This window comes from Lithobates pipiens, unplaced genomic scaffold, assembly GCF_037356315.1.
Source record: "Lithobates pipiens isolate NorthernLeopardFrog02 unplaced genomic scaffold, aLitPip1_a1.2 Scaffold_18, whole genome shotgun sequence".
NCBI classification, from domain to species: Eukaryota; Metazoa; Chordata; class Amphibia; order Anura; family Ranidae; genus Lithobates; species Lithobates pipiens.
The window spans coordinates 445,021,376-445,038,480 of NW_027507758.1; the positions used below are offsets into that span (position 1 = coordinate 445,021,376).

The following is a 17,105-nucleotide window of genomic DNA, read 5'->3' on the forward strand; positions in this document are numbered from 1 at the left end:
GCCATATCTCACAAAATGGCCTGGTCATGTGTCAAATTCCTGGCATTCCCATCAGTCCCTCTACTCTCCTATTAAAAACTGACCCCACTGACCAAAGGAGAACACACTTTGGTCAGTTCTAACTACACTGGGAACTCAGTGCGCTCTCCTCCAATGATTAGATTGTCCTGACCCCCCCCCCCCCCCCGCACAGCCAATCACTGGGAAGCTTAGTGTTCTGTTGCTTCTCCTTCCCCAGCTCTTATGCAGCTGAGAGCAGAAGGAAGGTGCTCACTTAAAAAAAAAAAAAAAAAAAAAAAAAAAAGGTATTTATGTATATATATTTTTTTAGATCTATACAAAAATGTTTTGCCTTTCAGTTCTAATTTAAACCAAATGGCCTGGCGGACTCGATGTTTGCCAGTCACCCATGATCGCGGTACTGAGCGGCAGAACGGGGATCTGCCTATGTAAACAAGGCGGATCCCCGTTCTGACAGGGGACAACTCTGAGATCGGCTGTTCCTAGTAATCAGGAACAGTGATCTCTGTGTTGTCCCAGTGAGCCCATCCCCCCACACAGTTAGAGCACACCTAGGGAACACAGTTAACCCCTTGATCACCCCCTAGTGTTAACCCCTTCCCTGCCGGTGTCATTTATACATTGATCAGTACATTTTTTATAGCGCTGATCACTATATTGGTGTCACTGGTCCCCACAAAAATCTCAGATCGCCGCCATTACCAGGTAAAACAATAATAAAAAAAAAAGTCTCTAAATCTATATCTTATTTTGTAGACACTATAACCTTTGCGCAAACCAAACAATATACACTTATTGGGATATTTTTTTCAAAAATACATAGCATAATACATATTGGCCTAAACTGATGAAGAAATTTGATTCTTTACATTTTTTTTTTTTTTTATGTGTATTATAGCCGAAAGTAAAACTTTTTTTTTTTTTAATTGTCGTTTGTCGTTTGGCGCAAAAAATAAAAACCGCAATAGGTGATCAAATACCACCAAAAGAAAGCTCTATTTGTCGGGGAAAATGGACATCAATTTTGTTTGGGTACAATGTCGCACGCCAGTGCAATTATCAGTTAAAATGACGCAGTGCTGTATCTCCAAAAATGGCCTGGTCATTAACCAGTCGCTGACCGCCGCACGATGATGTACGTCGACAGAATGGCACAGGCAGGCATATGGGCATACCTGTACGTTCCTGCCTCCCAGCAGGTGGGGGGCCTGATAGGGCCCCCCCTCGGTGCCTGTGGCAGCCAGTTTCATTGCAGGAGTGGTCCGTGCTGAGGGGGAGGCCATCAATTCTTGGCCACCCCCTCACGATCGCTCCTGACGAATGAGAAGCTTCCTCTGCTTCTGGAATGTAAACAGAAGCAGAGGAAGTGATATATCTCCTCATGCAGACTTTTCATTCTGGCGCCCGAGGAGAGAAGACATTAATGCGAGTCTGCACCAACACTACACATAGCAGTGTTTATTTTTTTACTGAGCACTGCATTTGGTGTCATTTGTCACTGTAATAAGTGTTAGGGCAGTTAGTGGTAGGCCCCTTTAGGTCTAGGGTATCCCCCTTACTCCCCCTAATAAAGGTTTAACCCCTTGATTACCCCCAGTTAACCCTTTCATCCCGTTGCCAGTGTAACTAAGCAATCTTTTTTCTGATCGCCGTATTAATGTCACAGGTGCCGCTAGTTGGCCAGTTAGGTATTTAGGTTCACCGCCAGCTTTTTATAGCATCAGGTACCCTCATATACAACCTAACAACCTAATAAACCCCCCGATTGCCCCCTAGTTAACCCTTTCACCAGTGATCACCGTATAAGTGTTACGGGTGACGCTGGTTACTTTGTTTTTTATACCCGCCGTTTATTACCCAATAAGGGTTTAACCCCCTGATCACCCGGTGGGTGATATCAGTTAGGTATTAGGATCAGTTAGGGTCTGCGTTGCCCCAGGCAGCGTCAGATTAGTGGCAGTACCGCTAACACCTATGCACGCAGTATACACCTCCCTTAGTGGTATAGTATCTGAACGGATCAATATCTGATCTGATAAGATCTATACTAGCGTCCCCAGCAGTTTAGGGTTCCCAAAAACAGTGTTTGCGGGATCAGCCCAGATACCTGCTAGCACCTTCATTTTGCCCCTCTGCCCAGCCCATCCCACCCAAGTGCAGTATCGATCGATCACTGTCACTTACAAAACACAACACACAGCACTAACTGCAGCGGTCGCAGAGTCAGGCCCAATCAAGCACAAGTAGTGTCCCATTGCCACCAAGAAGACAAAGACAGGCCCATCGTGCCCATAGTGTCCTTCCTGCAGAATTCTCCAATTCGAATTGGGAGCCCACCACTTCTGCAGCACCCGTATTTCCCCCCATTCACTGACCAACCCGGAAACAGTTGATTTTACGTCACTTGATTTTTATTCACCGGTTTTCACCGAAGATCTCTATAGATCTATTGTGGACCAAAGCAATTTGTATGCTGGTCAATACATCGCCGCTAACCCCAGTCCTCCCTTGCCAGAGATTGGAATTGTGGTTTCCGAATTTAACACCTTTCTGGGCCTATCCCTAGACATGGGCATAACTAAAAAGAGTGAGTTGCGGTCATATTGTCCGCTGACAATATAGCTCTGTGACAGGGCCACAGGCTATACATGTACCGTATATACTCGAGTATAAGCCGAGATTTTCAGCCTCTTTTTTGAGGCTGAAAGTGCCCCCCTCGGCTTATACTCGAGTCATCGCTGTCTGCCTGCTCGATCAGCGTGTCGAGCAGACAGACAGCGGCCATTCTATTCTAATTCAAAAGCCGCGCCTCCGGCTCCGCCTTCGCCTGTGATAGGCGGAACACTGAATTTCCCAGCAGCCTGTGTTCCGCCTATCACGGACATCCGCTCATCCTCGTACTACGGACGAGGATGAAAGGATGGCCGTGATAGGCGGAACACAGACTGCTGGGAAATTGTGTTCCGCCTATCACAGACAGGGAGGCGCGGCATTTGAACAGGAAAATGGGCGCCGACGAAGAGCGGTGATCCTGGGACGGGACCGGACGGAGGCTCGGCTCGGCTCGGGACGGGACGGGACCGGACGGAGTCTCGGGACGGGACGGGACCGGACCGGACGGAGTCTCGGGACGGGACGGGACCGGACCGGACGGGACCGGACGGAGGCTCGGGACCGGACGGAGGCTGGGGACACAGGTAGGCTGGACACACAAGGCCTCACACACACACACACACACACACACATGGATGGACACACACACAGGGATGGATGGATGGATGGATGGACGGACACACACACAGGGATGGATGGATGGATGGACACACACACACACACAGGGATGGATGGATGGATGGACACACACACACACAGGGATGGATGGATGGATGGACACACACACAGGGATGGATGGATGGATGGACACACACACAGGGATGGACAGGCATATCTCACCCTCGGCTTATACACGAGTCAATAGGTTTCCCAGTTTTTTGGGGGTAAATTGGGGGCCTCGGCTTATACTCGGGTCGGCCTATACTCGAGTATATATGGTTTATGAGGAAAGAGATAGTCAGGTAGAGCTGGAGAACTGCCCAGACTACATAGGGAGTGCTGGCAAGATTGAATGGGACTTGGTGTCACCCTTATTTGGAAAGGGGTACCATTTGCATGTGGACAATTATTACACGAGGGTGAGGCCGCGTACACACGCGCGGACTGTTTGCCCAACCTTGTTCGTCAAACAGTTTCGGCAAACAGTCCGCTCAAAATTTGCATGAGCGGACTTGCCCAAACACGAGCGGACTGTTTCAGCGAACTGTTTGCCAAACAGTTCGCTCAACTTTTGAAATGAACGGACTCGCCCACGTAAGGAGGAGGCAAATCCGCCCATTTCGAGCGCGTGTACAGGTAGGCGGGGCCCGCGACGGAGACGTCGCGGGCTCCGCCGCCTGGAATGGGCTTAAAGGGGAACCCCAACGCCGAAAAAAATCGGCGTGGGGGTTCCCCCAAAGTCCACACCAGACCCTTGTCCGAGCACGCTACCCGGCCGGCCAGGAAAGGGGGGCGAGCGAGCGCGCCCCCCCTCCTGAGCCGTACCAGGCCGCGTGCCCTCAACATGGGGGGGTGCCTTGGGGAAGGGGGGCCGCGCGGCCCCCCCACCCCAAAGCACCTTGTCCCCATGTTGATGAGGACAAGGGCCTCTTCCCGACAACCCTGGCCGTTGGTTGTCGGGGTCTGCGGGCGGGGGGCTTATCGGAATCCGGGAGCCCCCTTTAAGAAGGGGGACCCCGGATACCGGCCCCCCACCCTATGTGAATGAGTATGGGGTACAATGTACCCCTACCCATTCACCTGTGAAATAAAGTACAAAAAAAAACACAACACAGAGAAAAAATATTTTATTGCACAGCTCCGGGGGTCTTCCGTCTTCGGGGGTCTTCTCGCCGGACTCCTCCGCTATGTGTGTGTAGCTCTTTTACTAGCGGAGGAGTCCGGCTTTCTTCCTCCCCGCCGCCGGCCTCTTCTCCCGACTTCGGGGGTCTTGTCCCCCTCTTCGGTTCTTCTGCCGGGCCACCGCGCCTTCTTGTAGCTCTTTTACAGGCGGTGGCCCGGTCTTCTGTCGCCGCTGCCTTCCGTTCTTCTGTCGCCGCCTTCGGTTCTTCTGCCGGGCCACCGCGCCTTCTTGTAGCTCTTTTACAGGCGGTGGCCCGGTCTTCTGTCGCCGCTGTCGCCGCCTTCCGTTCTTGTTCTTCTTCTTGTTCTTCTTCTTCTTCTCCAGGCGATGTTGACACGTCGCTCCCTCCGGCCGGAATGCCAGAGCCGCGCTGTGCGGTCACTTATATAGTGACAATGGGGCGGGGTCACATGGTATATGTCACATGGGTTGGTCACATGGGTTGATGTCACATGGGGACTATGACATCGTAAGGGGGCGGGGTCACCATGTGACCAACCCATGTGACATATACCATGTGACACCGCCCCATTGTCACTATATAAGTGGCAGCGGAGCGTGTCCCTGGCATTCCGGCCGGAGGGAGCGACGTGTCAACATCGCCTGGAGAAGAAGAAGAACAAGAAGAAGAACAAGAACAGAAGGCGGCGACAGCGACAGCGGCGACAGAAGACCGGGCCACCGCCTGTAAAAGAGCTACAAGAAGGCGCGGTGGCCCGGCAGAAGAACCGAAGGCGGCGACAGAAGAACGGAAGGCAGCGGCGACAGAAGACCGGGCCACCGCCTGTAAAAGAGCTACAAGAAGGCGCGGTGGCCCGGCAGAAGAACCGAAGAGGGGGACAAGACCCCCGAAGTCGGGAGAAGAGGCCGGCGGCGGGGAGGAAGAAAGCCGGACTCCTCCGCTAGTAAAAGAGCTACACACACATAGCGGAGGAGTCCGGCGAGAAGACCCCCGAAGACGGAAGACCCCCGGAGCTGTGCAATAAAATATTTTTTCCCCTGTGTTGTGTTTTTTTTGTACTTTATTTCACAGGTGAATGGGTAGGGGTACATTGTACCCCATACTCATTCACATAGGGTGGGGGGCCGGTATCCGGGGGCCCCCCTTCTTAAAGGGGGCTCCCGGATTCCGATAAGCCCCCCGCCCGCAGACCCCGACAACCAACGGCCAGGGTTGTCGGGAAGAGGCCCTTGTCCTCATCAACATGGGGACAAGGTGCTTTGGGGTGGGGGGGCCGCGCGGCCCCCCCTTCCCCAAGGCACCCCCCCATGTTGAGGGCACGCGGCCTGGTACGGCTCAGGAGGGGGGGCGCGCTCGCTCGCCCCCCTTTCCTGGCCGGCCGGGTAGCGTGCTCGGACAAGGGTCTGGTGTGGACTTTGGGGGAACCCCCACGCCGATTTTTTTCGGCGTTGGGGTTCCCCTTTAAGCCCATTCCAGGCGGCGGAGCCCGCGACGTCTCCTTCGCGGGCCCCGCCTACCTGTACACGCGCTCGAAATGGGCGGACTTTCCGAGCGGGAACAGTCCGCTCATTTCGAAAGTACAGCGGACAGGCCCACACACGGGCGGACTGTTCGCTCAAACACAGTTTCAGCGGACAGTTTTTCGGAATTTCCGAAAGACTTTGTCCGTCCAACTGTCCGCTGAAACTGTCCGCTGAAAGCCCACACACTAGCGGACTGTCCGCCCAAACACTGTTCAGCGGACAAGGTTGGGCGAACAGTCCGCCCGTGTGTACGCGGCCTGACACTTTTTAGTCACTTGTTTGATCATCAGATTGGCCCATGTGGCACCGTGCGACCTAATCTTACCCCAGAGGCTTGTAGATTCCCGTCTTAGGCTGGGGGAGAGAGCCTGCTTCAAGTGTAATAATTTGCTTGCTTTGAAGTGGAGGGATAATAAGAATGTTTTCGTTCTTTCCTCCCTTCATGCAGACACGACAGTCCAAATTCCTACAGTGACTGGCGTTGTGGGGAAAACCCTCTGTGTCCACGAATACAACCTTAACATGGGAGGGGTGGACCTCAACAACCTAATTGCCTGTAAGGCCAGACGCTGGTACAAGAAAGTGTCTGTATACTTATTTTAATTGGCTTTGCTGAACACTCATGTGCTATACAGAGCTTCAGGATGGACTGGATGCTTCCTTAAGTTCCAGGAAGAGATCGTCAGAGCCCTTCTGTTTCCAGACAGTGCTCCACCTCACCTATCCAATCCAAATGCAGTAAGCCGGCTGCATGAGAGGCATTTTCTGCATATCCTCCCGAGTACCCCTACCCAACAAGCCCCCCAAAGAAAATTTTGTGTCTATAGAAAGCACCGATATACACGTGACGCGCTATTTTTTTCCCTCCTGTCCTGACAATCCTGGTCTTTGCATTGGTGAATGTTTTAAACGCTACCATACACTAGTTGAGTATTAGCGTAGGGTACAGCACCGCACAGACTAGGACTAGGACACCCTTTGACAGGGTCTCCCAAGATGTACCAGAACTCACACGTATTGATCAACAGTGAATGAAAAATGCGGCCAAATTCCCAAAATGAAAATAGAATCACATAGCGTAAAACCTTTTTAAAAACTTTAATTCTCTAGTATTTAAAAATGCGCACTTACATAAAAAACAAATATATCCAGCATAACAAGCGAACCGGCCAGCCTTGCTACACAGACCGTGGCTTCCGGGACCTAGCGTACAATGGTGACATCAGAGCGTCGCTCCTCCCTACGCATTTCGTCATGAATAGGCCCCGGGACGACGTACTATTGATGACGAAACACGTCTTGTACGCTAGGTCCCGGAAGCCACGGGCTGTTATGCTGGATTATTTGTTTTTTATGTAAGTGCACATTTTTAAATACTAGAGAATTAAAGTATAAAAAGGTTTTATGCTATGTGAGTCTATTTTCATTTTGGGAATTTGGCCGCATTTTTCATTCACTGTGGATCAATACGTGGGAGTTCTGGTATATCATTGGAACCCAAGTATAGCCCCTTGTGGCAGATATTTTGAATCAACTTTAAGAGTTCTGCTGTGTCCATATCCTTACCCTCGACTGTGGTTATAAAAAAACTCGCTGTGTTGTCCCCTGTAATAAGGGACCATTGAGTTCTGGTAAGCGGTAGTTTGTTCATTCGTGGGGAAGGTGGTTCACAGATATCTTTTGGTGGAAGTTGGATCTGCACCTTGGCGTTTACATTTAATACACATTGAGAGAGAGATAGATAGATATATACACACACACACACATACATATATATATATATATATATATATATATATATATATATATATATATATATACACACACACATATACATACATACTACCGTTCAAAAGTTTGGGGTCACCCAAACAATTTTGTGTTTTCCATGAAAAGTCACACTTATTCACCACCATACGTTGTGAAATGAATAGAAAATAGAGTCAAGACATTGACAAGGTTAGAAATAATGATTTGTATTTGAAATAACATTGTTTTTACATCAAACTTTGCTTTCGTCAAAGAATCCTCCTTTTGCAGCAATTACAGCATTGCACACCTTTGGCATTCTAGCTGTTAATTTATTGAGGTAAGCTGGAGAAATTGCACCCCACGCTTCTAGAAGCAGCTCCCACAAGTTGGATTGGTTGGATGGGCACTTCTGGCGTACCATACGGTCAAGCTGCTCCCACAACAGCTCAATGGGGTTCAGATCTGGTGACTGTGCTGGCCACTCCATTACCGATAGAATACCAGCTGCCTGCTTCTGCTGTAAATAGTTCTTGCACAATTTGGAGGTGTGTTTAGGGTCATTGTCCTGTTGTAGGATGAAATTGGCTCCAATCAAGCGCTGTCCACTGGGTATGGCATGGCTTGCAAAATGGAGTGATAGCCTTCCTTATTCATTTATTTAATGAAGATGCCAGTTGGGGACCTGTGAGGCGTCTGTTTCTCAAACTAGAGACTCTAATGTGCTTATCTTCTTGCTTAGTTGTGCAACGCGGCCTCCCACTTCTTTTTCTACTCTGGTTAGAGCCTGTTTGTGCTGTCCTCTGAAGGGAGTAGTACACACCGTTGTAGGAAATCTTCAATTTCTTTGCAATTTCTCGCATGGAATAGCCTTCATTTCTAAGAACAAGAATAGACTGTCGAGTTTCAGATGAAAGTTCTCTTTTTCTGGCCATTTTGAGCCTATAATTGACCCCACAAATGTGATGCTCCAGAAACTCAATCTGCTCACAGGAAGGTCAGTTTTGTAGCTTCTGGAAGGAGCTAGACTGTTTTTAGATGTGTGAACATGATTGCACAAGGGTTTGCTAATCATCAATTAGCCTTCTGAGCCAATGAGCAAACACATTGTACCATTAGAACACTGGAGTGATAGTTGCTGGAAATGGGCCTCTATACACCTATGTAGATATTGCACCAAAAACTAGACATTTGCAGTTAGAATAGTCATTTACCACATTAGCAATGTATAGAGTATATTTGTTTAAAGTTAGCTTCATTGAAAAGTATAGTGCTTTTCCTTCAAAAATAAGGACATTTCAATGTGACCCCAAACTTTTGAACGGTAGTGTGTATGTATGTATGTATGTATGTATGTATGTATGTATGTATGTATGTATGTATGTATATATATATATATATATATACACACACACACACACAATTTATTTTTTGCACTTTAGTAATTCGATTAATTTAAAGCACTACTTTATGTCACTTTTTGCAGTTTGTATTTTTAGAGCACTTTTTGCATAATTTGCACGTAATATTAATTTTCAATGTTATTATGGTAATTTTTGCACTATATTGAACTGGTTAGTTCTGTCATGTTTTTGCACAGCTCCTTTTGATACTTATTTGCACAGGTGTTGTATAACATATAACATATTGAGCCGCAGCTTATTAATTAATTTTTTCGGATAGAGCAGTTTGTTCCCCCCCCAACCGTCTTCCATGGTTTTCTCTGGCTCTCCTGTCCCAACAGGGAACCTGAGAATGCAGCCAGTGGTTCCATCAGCTGACCATAGAGCTGAACAGAGAACAGAATGGCTCCAATCATCTCTATGGCCTAAGAAACCAGAAGCTACGAGCATTTCAAGAATTAGATTTGCCCGAATATAAACAGCACCATTGGGAAATTGGGAAAGCATTTTATCACACGGATCTTTGTGTGGTCAGATGCTTTGAGGGCAGAGGAGTCTAATAGACCCCACTTTTTTCCAAAAAAAAAAAAAAAAAAAAGGAGTGCCTGTCACTACCTATTGCTATCATAAGGGATATTTACATTCAATGAGATAACAATAAAAATGATAAAAAATAAATAAAAAGGAACAGTTTAAAAATAATTTAAAAAAATTAGAGATAGATAGATCTATGTGTGTGTGTGTGTGTGTGTGTGTGTGTGTGTGTGTGTGTGTGTGTGTGTGTGTGTACCCCTGCGCAGCAACAAAAATGCAACAGCAGAATGTATTTTGGTGTGTAATTCCCCATATGCCCATGGCATGTGTGAGCAATATATCATTTAGTGACAACTTTGTGCAAAAAACTGTTTGTAATTTTCCCACAACTTGTGGCAAAATATACAATATTCCATGGACTCAACATGCCTCTCAACAAATATCTTGCGGTGTCTACTTTCCAAAATGGGGTCATTTGGGGGGTTTTGTGCCATCTTGGCATTTTATGGCCTTCATGGACATATGTCCCATCCTCCACAGCTGTGAGGCAGGCAGACCTTCTGCCTGTCCTATGCGCAGGCGCATTCTGCCCGTTAGGAGAAAATACTTATTTTCGTCCCTTGCCTCGCATGCTGTGGTTCCCCGGGTGACCGCGCATGTGTGTCGGTGGGAGCGCGATGCATGATGTCACTCCTCTTGCACTGCTATCTTGGATGTGGGCAAGGGGTGGCGCCGTGCACTCCGGGGACCATGTTTTCAGCAGACACTAATGCGTGAGTAATTACTATCACTCACACCTGATAGGAGGGTGGTTCATGTTGGTTAGCTGCTATATATAGGGAGCTCCAGCAGGGATGTAAGCAGTGCTGTGGCAATTGATGAAGCAGCATACCAGCGGTACGGATTGGCTCAAGTAAAAGTTCTTTCTGACATACTTTTCTACATCTGTAGCTGCGTAAACCTTGTTTTGTTACAGTAAATAGACATTATCCTTACCATATCCAATCTTCCTGTTATTCTTAGATTGTGACATTTTTAGATGTGTCCTTGTCATACTTACCTTTTCTGTGCAAGGGTTTACCACAGAGCGGTCCTACTTTTCTGGGGTGACCCTGCAGCGCTCCTGGCTCCTCCTCTTCATCGCGTGCCCCCACGGAGAGCCACTTTCCAATGAGGACCCTAAACAGCATCTGGGGCTACTGGGCTCGTGCTCGTCCCTGAAATGATCGGGTTCAGTTAAGAAAAAGGGGGCAGCTGCAGCACTGAAGGTTTTTCAGCTTAATGCATTAAAGTGGAGTTCCAACTACAATCAATACATTTTTTTTTAAACCATTCACAAGCATTTACAATGGCATTGTAGCACTCACGTCTTCTGTATAATTTGTCCCCTGATGTCCGGTTTCATCTGTTAAAAGAACTTCGATAATGCAGTGGTGGCCATTTTCATTTTGCTTGTGGGCATATGAATCCCTGTTCTGGGATACAGTGTTGCTGAGCGACCAGCATGCACATCCTGTTCTCTCCCTGATCTTGCGCATGTGCATTGTATCATTCTCGCAGCGTCGTCATCAACTACTAGGTTGCCATCACAACAGGCGGCGAAAGTGCCCGCCCCGTTGTGATGGCAATGAAACCCTCTGTGCTGCCCACTGACTCCCGGGAAATGATGACACACATCTCCCAGGAGCAGTAGAGAGCGGAGGCGCCCAGGGAAGTGATGTAAGGAGCCTAGGAGAGGAAGGAGGAAGATTTCAAGGGACCACATAGCAACAGGCAAAGAGGTGAATAAAAGAAAAAAAAAAAAAAAAAGTCCAAATGTTTTTTTTTATATTATTTAATGCACAGTAATGCCTTTTTTGGGTGGAACTCCACTTTAAGGTGAAGAAACTTGAGGGTTTACAACTCTTTTAAAGCGATTGTAAATCAGAAGGTTTTTCATCTTAATGCATTCCCCCTATCACTTACCTGAGATCCCCCTATCCAGCGATGTCCACAAGTGTCTCGGCCGTCAGAAATTCTCCATCCTGATTGGCTCCCGCTGCTGTTATTAAAAGTCAGCTAGTCAATCAGGAGAGAGAGAGAAAGATGGGGACAGGGGCGGGCTCCGTGTCTGAATGGACACAGGGAGCTGTGACTCGGCTTGGGTGCCACCATAGCTAGATGCTTGCTGTGGGGACACTGAACAGGAGGGAGGGGCCAAGATCACAGAAGAGGGACCCAAGAAGAGGAAGATCCGGGCTGCTCTGTGCCTATCCACTGCAACAAAGCAGGTAAGTAGAACATGTTTGATATTTTTATAGGGATAAAAACTAGACTTTTCAATCATTTTAATGCATAGACTGCATTAAGATAAGAAATCTTCTGCCTTTAGAACCACTTTAATAAAGAGAAGTAAAAAGAAAGGATGCAGAACTTTTCAAAACTCTGCACTAAGGATGCGCTCCGGCGTGTTCACATGCTTCACGTGCAGAGCCCACCAGGAAGTCGCACAGTGCTGCGATAATCACAGGCAGCGAGACATTGCTTGATCTCTGCAGCCGCACATCAGGGCAATGTCTCACTGCCTGTGATTAGCGCAGCGCTGCGCCAACTTCCTGGCGGGCTGTACATGTGGAACATGCGAACACGCCGGAGCTCATCCTTACTCTGCACACCTGCAGCGCAGTATTGTGAATAGTTACATATGTTTTAAAAAGGAAAGATGTTTATGCGCTTTTGTCGCTCAGAAAAAGCACACCAGTACGAATTAAGCATTACTAGATGAATTGTCCTTGTGCATGTGATTTAAATGATAGTAGATTGATTCGCCACCAATAAACACTTGATAAAAGTCACATGCAATGCTTTGTAAACTAGGAAGCATGTAGCCATCAAAGCATATTATAACTGCCAGGTCTATGAACTTTACAGAGAGTAGAGAAGCCTTATACAGTACATACATTTTCTTTTCTGTTAGATCGTTTTCTATTTGGATCTCTTATTATTTACCTGGCTCCTTATGTGCTCAAAACTTTTCACTCTCACCCCACTGCTAATTTCCAAACTCTATTTCATTCTCTGTAAAACAAAAACAACTAGACATTCCACAATAAACACATCACACTACCTTCATACGTAAGCTACCCAGCTTTCCTCATTCTTTAACATCCAGAAATGAACTAGACTAGCGTCTCATCCTCTCCCCATGTGTTTGTGATGTTTCAGTCTTCTCACTTCCTGTTTTAAATAAAGTTTTATGGAAACGTCAATACAAATAGTGTAGAGGAGTAGTGTTGTGTTTTCTTTCTGTTGATTCAGTGCTGCAGCATTGGAGGAGGACAGATCACATGACCCTGGGCTGTCAGAGAACCCGGAAGTCTTGTGTATGAAAGACCTTAGACACAGGCTGGAGGAGGAGACAGCGCCTAATGTTATAGAATGATGAAGTGCATGGATTTATTGTGCTATTTATTATGGAGCATAAATGTGTGTAATAGGGGATAAGGGATTACAGCTAGGGTTGCCACCTTTTCTTCAAGTCAAACCCAAACACTTTAGCGGCGCACACCAATTTTTTCTTTTTTTATAGTATAAACTATACATATATTTTCCTGTTTAACCACTTAAACCCCGGACCATTTGGCTGGCCAAAGAACAGAGGAATTTTTGCGACTCAGCACTGTGTCGCTTTAACTGACAATTGCGTGGTCGTGCGACATGGCTCCCAAACAAAATTGACGTCCTTTTTTTCCCACAAGTAGAGCTTTCTTGTGGCGGTATTTGATCACCTCTGCGGTTTTTATTTTTTGCACTATAAACAGCGACAATTTAAAAAAAATGCAATATTTTTTACTTTATGCTATTATGAATATCCCCAAAAAATATTTAAAAAAAACATCATTTTTTTCTCAGTTTAGGCCGATACGTATTCTACATATTTTTGGTAAAAAAATTGCAATAAGCGTTTATTAATTGGATTGCGCAAAAGTTATTGCGTCTACAAAATATGGGATAGTTTAAGGGATTTTTATTCATTTTATTAATTAATTATTTTTTATTAGTAATGGTGGTGATCAGCGCTTTTTTTTTTTTTTTTTAATTTTTTATTTGTATTTGGACGAAAGGACCAAACCGCTCACCACATGTACAAAATCAAAACAGTCACAGTACAGTAAAAAGTAGCGACAATCTGAGTACATGACATAATACAACTGTAACACAGGTATTCCCTGATATCAACATGCAACAACACGCCGTTTAGGTCCGGCCAGGTCCCTCCCTTCTTTTCTTTTCTTTTGATTGTAAAAGGATGTAGGAAAGCCCAGGAACTCCAACAGAGCCCTGAGGTGCCAAGGAAGGCAAAGCTAGAGAGAAAGACAGTGAATAGAAGAGAAAGTAGGAAGGGAGAGAGAAGTAAAGGTCTAGCGGGGGGGCAGGAGGAAGGAGATTGGGGGGGCGGGGTAGGGGGGGTACCCACGAGCATGGGTGTCCAGTATACACAGGTTAGATAAACATTTGAACGATAGGTCACGATATCATCCACTTCACGGTGGGTGAACTAGGGGCTCCCGTAGGGCCTGCCCCTCTTGTGAGAATTTGAATACATTCCAAAGCTGCCATGTCTTGGCATATAACTCCTGTCTGTGTTGGCTCGTCAGGACAAGGTCCTCCATCTTATTAACGTCTTCGACTTTCCTGACCCAAGTATTCAGAGTGGGCGGGAGCGGAGATTTCCAGGCAAGGGGTATACATGCCTTCGCCGCATCTACCAAATGTCTTATCAAAGACTTCTTATACAAGCATGTGGGTATGTCGTTTGCATGAAGTAGGAAGAACGCCGGATCATCCGGGATCACATAATCAGTGAATCCCTGCATGATCCGACGGACCCCCTCCCAAAAACATCTAAGTCTAGGGCAGGACCAAAAAATGTGCAGCAACGTCCCCTTCCCTTCCCGGCAGCGCCAGCATTCATCAGACACCGCCGGGAAAAATTTACGCAAAACTACCGGAGTCCTATACCATCTCGAGAGGCGTTTGTAATTCGTCTCCTGCACCTTAGTGCAGATTGACGATTTGTGCGTAAACAGCACAATTTTCTGCTTCTGAAGATCTGTGAATGTGCAATTCAGTTCCCTTTCCCATTTAATGAGACTCGGGAGCTGATAGCCTTCCGGCATAACATTAAGTAACGTGTAGGTTAAGGACAGAGTATGAGCCACCAACCCCGTTCCGGAGCATAGATCTTCTATGGGTGTGGGAGATGGGGACGCGGCCCTAGGCGGCGTCAGAGTGTCTAAAAAGTGGCGCAGTTGTGCTGTTCTCAAAAAATCCAGTCGGTATGGGCCAGTCGGGTCTGTCAGTTCTGCAGTCGTTCTCCAGCGTCCCGCTACACTAAAATGTGAGGCCAGATAACACCCGAATCCCTCAGGGTTCGGAATGCTGCATCAGATGTGCCCGGGGGGAAACGTGGGTCGTCCAGAATTGGGCGGAGGGGCGAGTTATCAGAAGACAGGGGGACCTGGGAGGCCAGACGCGCGCACACTCCCACAGTGTTGCCTATGAGTGGGTGGCGCTTGAGGGCCGGCGGCACATCATTGTAGCACCATGGTATAACATTCAGGAGTATCCCGCTCTGGGCTTGTTCCACTTGCGTCCACAGCTTCACCTTCCCATGACGACACCAGTCAATGAGTCTACCCAGCTGTGCCGCTTTGTAGTATGTGTGCACGTCTGGCATCGCCAGACCCCCAAATCGCTTTGGTAGTGACAGAATTTTCCCCTGTAGCCTGGACCTTTTTCCCCGCCCAAAGAGAAGTAAAAAATGCTGACCGTATTTGTGCGAAGTAGGATAGAGGAATGTGTATTGGGAGAGCTTGAAGGAGGTAGAGAAATTTAGGAAGAACCATCATTTTCAGGATGTTACAGTGACCAAACCAAGAATGGAGGCCGCTGTTCCATTTGCATAACAGGGCTCGGACTTTATGAAGCAGGGGTGGGAAATTGAGTTGAAAAAGTTGGGAGAGTTTTGGGGGTATATGTGTGCCCAGGTATTTCAGGGCCACCGCCGTCCATTTCAGGTTGAAACGCGTTTGTAGATTAGTCAGCTGTGGAGCGGGTATGCCTATGCCCATGGCCTCCGATTTACTAAAATTTATACGGAAGTTGGAGAGTTTGCCATAAGTTTCAAATTCACTTAGTAAGGTAGGGAGCGATAAGGACGGATCAGCCAGGGTAAACATTAAGTCATCGGCGTAAGCCGAGACTTTGTATTGTGTATTCGCGACCCCGATCCCTACAATATCTCGGTTTCTCCTAACATGACAAAGGAAAGGCTCCAGGGTCAGAGCAAACAGCAGGGGGGAAAGGGGGCACCCTTGCCTGGTCCCATTGGTAATCTCAAACATGTCCGAGAGAACACCGTTTGCTCTCACTCCGGCCGTCGGGTTGGAATACACCGCCGAAATCCAACACATCATCTTGTCCCCCAGTCCAATGTGCTCCAATGTGGAGAACATAAACTGTGTCAGGGAAATAGCCGCAATATCACGAGGTTCGTTCGTGTTAACGCGCGTCGGCGCCTACGTAAGCGCAAGGTAGTTTCCAGACGAACGACCGACGCTACGTCTAACCGGGCGGGCATACGCGGTGATGCCTCGAATACTCAACGTACTCGACGTAGACGTACGATCGCTCCAACGCGCTCACGACGTGACCCGGTCATCTCGTCCATTTAAACGATCGCCTGACACTCCTGCATTGCTGGATTATCGTCAGCTCTCCTGTGAAACCTGTACCCGTGCTTCCTGTTTTCTGATCTCCAGTGTACCGACCCGGCTTGCTTGACCTGCTCCTGTTGTTCTCCTGGCTCTGACTCCTGGCTTGTACCCGACGTTCCTGATCCGCTTCCTGCACCTGATCCCGGCCTGTTTGACTATTCTCTGGACTTCCGCTGCCTACTCTCGGACTTCCTAGCACAGTTGCCCTTCTAGGCCTGCTTACTCCGTACTTGGCCTCTGCTGCTGCTACCTGGCAACCTGTGCTACTGTGGGCACTGCATCCCTGTGTCAACTTCAGGGTTGTGCTGCGCTCGGCCGCAAGGGGAGCCCTCTCAGCATTTCGGCCTCACTCCTGACCGTGACAGTATAATCCAGCCATGTCAGAGGTCGACAGAGGTTCCTCCCCGTTGGAGGCCGTTTTACAAGAACTTACGGCCCTTACTCCAGCTATTCAGGAGCTCCGAGAGAAATATCATTGGCTGAAGGAACGCCTGCAACACCCGCTTGAACCATCCACCTTCCTTGGTCAAGTTCCTGCTTCTACAGTCTCAGCTGCCCCGGAACCACGAGTCCCAGCCCCGGAGCGCTTCTTCGGGGACCGAAGAAGATTCAGATCCTTCAAGAACTCATGTTTCCTCTACTTCTCCCTGCAACCTCAGACTTTTTCTTCAGAAGCAACCAAGGTGGGGTTCACCATTT

At 47.7% G+C, this 17,105-nt stretch overlaps 1 protein-coding gene across 3 annotated transcripts in view; it reads right to left on the minus strand.

Moving 5' to 3' along the window:
• Positions 1–12,950, minus strand: part of RHBDD1 (rhomboid domain containing 1) — a 154,400-nt gene extending 141,450 nt beyond the window's left edge. For all 3 annotated transcript variants that reach the window (XM_077488195.1, XM_077488197.1, XM_077488196.1), the window contains exon 1: positions 12,755–12,950. The gene's annotated coding sequence lies outside the window, so the exon portion shown is untranslated. The remainder of the gene's footprint in view (positions 1–12,754) is intronic.
• Between the last annotated feature and the right edge of the window lie 4,155 nt (positions 12,951–17,105).